General features: G+C 45.0%; 1 pseudogene; it reads left to right on the top strand.

Annotated features, from left to right (window-relative positions):
* The first annotated feature begins 2070 nt into the window (after window positions 1–2070).
* LOC144253032 (2-aminoethanethiol dioxygenase-like) lies at window positions 2071–2826 on the top strand (annotated as a pseudogene).
* The last annotated feature ends 1076 nt before the right edge of the window (window positions 2827–3902 follow it).

Consider the following 3902-nt stretch of genomic DNA (forward strand, 5'->3'; position numbering starts at 1 on the left):
TTTGTTTATTTGTATGTGGTGCTGAGGATAAAACACCATGCCTCACGCATGCTAAGTGAGCACTCTACCTCTGAGCCACAACCCCAGCCCAAAGTTTTTTTGTTCCTTTCTTTTTAAATAGTTTTTTTGTAGTTGTAGATGAAGAAAATTCCTTTATTTTATTTGTTTACTTTTATGTGGTGCTGAGGATCAAACCCAGTGCCTTACAAATGCTAGGCAAGTGCTCTGCCACTAAGCTACAGCCCCAGTCCTCAAGGGTTTTCTTTCAGGTTATATCATCCCCAAACAGGAACAATTTTATCTCCTAATTAAATGTCTTTTTTCCCCCAACCCCCATTTGCTCCCACAAGGACTTCTAGTATTGTGTTGAACATGAATAGAAATCATAAGAGTGAGCATCCTTTGCATACTGTTTCTGATATTAGAAGAAAACCTAATTTCCAGTTTTCACAATTGAATATGATATTAGCTGTGGACTTGTCATATATAACCTCTAATTATGTTCTGATCCTAGTTTGTAGAAAATTCTTATCATGAAAGAATATGAACTGATTTTTCTGTAGCTATTGATAGGACCACATGACTTTTATCCTTCATTAAACCTGACAAGATTACTGTTATCAAAAAATCAAAAGACTAGCACTACTCACAATAGCCAAATGTCAAATAACCTAAATGTCAATCAGTGGCTGAATGAATAAAAAAATGTGTATATATACAATTTAGAATATTATGCCACCTTCAAAAAGAAAGGAATACTAAAATATCTGAAAACATGTATAAACCTTGAAAACAATATATTAAGTGAAATAAGCCAGTTACAAAAGGAGAGGTACTACATGATTCACTTATATGGCATTACTGAAACAGTCAAATTTACAAAAGTACAGAGTAGAATAGTGGTTTTTAGGATCTGCAGGGAGAGGTAAGTAGGGAGCTGATTTAAATAGGTACAAGGTTTCAACTGAATAAGTTCTAGAGATCTGCTCTATAACATTATGTCTAGAGTTAGCCAGCTTTTATATAAATAAAAAATCTGTTAAGAGAGTGCACCTCACGTTGCATTCTTAACAACCTTAAAAATGGGTAGGAGTGGGGTTGGACCAACATCTAGCAGACAAGGCAGTAGGGGATAATGAGGGAGAGCATATTTACAAAACTTCAAACCTGACACAGAGTCTGGAGCGCACAGAGGAAGGGTAGATAGTACAAAAATGGAGAAAATTGCTGAAGTGAAGCTGGCAACATGGGGAAGTTCAGGTCTTCCAATACAATTTATAAGAAACACCTACTATATCCTATAAGCAGTTGGGAATCAGAATTGCTTAGCATGCATTCAACTCCCAGTAGAGAAGCCCCAACTAAGAGAGATTTCAACATAAGGAGTTGCTCAGAAACAGGGCTAGTCCAGAGTTGGATAATTCTGTGTCATGATGATGCATGTGGTTAAAGACCCAAGAGCCATCTATCTTCCCAACCTGCCATCCCCATCATGTCAGCACGTTCCCTTATGATTCAGGTGGGGCAGCAACAGTTTCCAAATACTTTGCAGAATTGGGTGAAATGACAAAAATCTATAGCCCAGATCTGTAGCCTCATACTTGACAGTGATGTCTAGATCTTGGGATTTTGATTTTGCACCTAAAGGAGACTTTGGATCTTCAAAGCAGAAACATCCCCAACAGCTGCCTCACACCAACAAACCCATAGCAAGACAGAGAAAAATGATTTATGCAATGCCACTATGGGTCTATGAACAATATGTAGGGCTAAAGATATATGTTTACAAATAAATAGAATTCATCACCAATAAACATTTAATGAGCATTCCTTAGGTGCTAGGCCCTATTTTTAAAATATTTAATAGTGACGGTGGCTGGCGTACCATGAACCCCACAGGAAGATCCTTGCAAGGGGCCTTCCACTTAGTCCAGGGCTGCTAGCCATTGTGGCAGCTGCCATGGACCGCAAAGGTCAGAGGAAAGGAGGGAGCCGGCCCAGCACACGGAGGAACAGCCAAGCAGACCCAAGACAACACGTCTTCCCTGACCTAATTGATTGCCCACCGGCATGCCTCATTTTCAGGGCAGCGGGGACAGCCACTGCACTGCCGATCTTGGCTCAGAGTTTGGCTCCGAGGTGCCAATGCCACCTGGCTTCCCGGAAAACATGAGCAAGCTGAAAAGCCTGCTGATCCAGGTTCATGCCAAGGACTCAACATGGCCCCACATAAGTCCACGCCGCAATCGCTGTCGCACAACCTGCTGCCCAATCTGCAGCCGGTCACCTACATGCATGTCTAGGAGACAGATGGCTTCAGCCTTGGAGTGTTCCTGCTGGAGAGCTGAACGTCCATCCCGGTGCACGACCACCCTGGCATGCACGATAAGCTCAAGGTCCTCTATGGCACGTGCACATCAGCTGTACTGACAAGTTGGAGGCGGAGAGCGGGCAGCAACCACGATCCCTGCTGCCAGAGCAGTAGTTCAAGCCCCCGCTTCAGGCCCTAGAGTGGGAGGCGGTCGACCAGGAGTGCTGGCACTTTATGGCTGAGTATACTGAAGTCAGAGGCCTCTGCATCCTCACGCCTCACAGGGCCAAGCTGCAACAGATCTATGTGGTGGACAGACCCGCTGCCTTCCTGGACATCCTGGCCCCACCCTACAACCCGGAGGGACGGCTGTGACTGCCACTATTACCAGACCCAAGGAGGCCTCTGGCTCTGAGAGCGACCTGCCTTGAGAGGTGTGGCTCCTGTAAACCTCTCAAGCTGAAGACTTCTTGTGCTAGGGAGAGCCCTATTCAGGCCTCCAGGTCTTCCCTTGAAGCAAATTGCGCCCTGGAACATTGGGCAGAAGACATGCCATACCCTTATCAGCCTGGATGGCTGTGGCACTGCACAAAGTCTCTCTTTCTCCCCCCCATCCTGATTATTGGATTTACTGAGGTGAGCAGCAGCTGATTCCTCTGCAGGTTGTGAAGCAGGGGCAACTGGACTACAGACACCTGGTATGGTTTTGGGGGCAGGGTAGGAGGGAGGCTAGGTTTCCTGGTACTTTCATTGCCACTGGGGCTTTGATTTGTGGGAGTGGGCAAGGGACTTTGAAAGGCCTTCACCCTAAAGCCATAATGAAAATATTCTTCCTTGGTAACCCATTCTGTACAGAAAATACTAAATGATTATCTTAATCCCAACCCTTTGGTAAATAGGATTTGTCTTTCACTGCTGCCATTATAACCTTTTGATCCTCATAGTTTTATCTCATTGACTGAGCATGATCCAGTGTTTTGAAGTGTTTGTAGTTCAATTCATTGTAACAGAGGAAATTCTAAGAGTTGAGCTACTTTGAAAGTGAGTTGTCTTGTCTAATTAATTCCCTGTAAAAAGTCAATCATCTTGCAGACCTTCTACTAGGCATCCCACACACTTTGATCTTTGTGCTGGGCTCCTGTTGAGTGACCTGATTTCCAAGCACCCTCTCCTTATTTCCAACTTCAGGCCTCCAGCTCCTCATTTCCACCCTGCTCCTCAGCATAAGCAAGGCCGGTATTTTAAATCACACCTTGACATCTGCATTTTTCTTCTTCTTTTCTCTCATCAGAAACAAAAATGAATGAGGGGGAGAACATGGCCGCCGGCGAAGAGGCAGCACATTCAATGCGTCCGTGGTAAGGGGATCAGAAAGACTCATTAATACACCCACAGGCGTCAGGCTGAGAAACTTCAAGCAAAATACCACTGAAAGCAGACCTACCGGGACCCAGTAAGTTTAATTGGAGGGGTCTGCTTGTCACAGACTACTGAATCTCGGCAACGCAGAGCAGGGGCACAGCCCTGCCAGCCGCTGCCAAATGGCTGCTGCTTACTCGTAGCAGCAATCTTAGGAGCGGGCGTGGCCTGT

This window comes from Urocitellus parryii, unplaced genomic scaffold (assembly GCF_045843805.1).
Source record: "Urocitellus parryii isolate mUroPar1 unplaced genomic scaffold, mUroPar1.hap1 Scaffold_87, whole genome shotgun sequence".
Taxonomy (NCBI): Eukaryota; Metazoa; Chordata; class Mammalia; order Rodentia; family Sciuridae; genus Urocitellus; species Urocitellus parryii.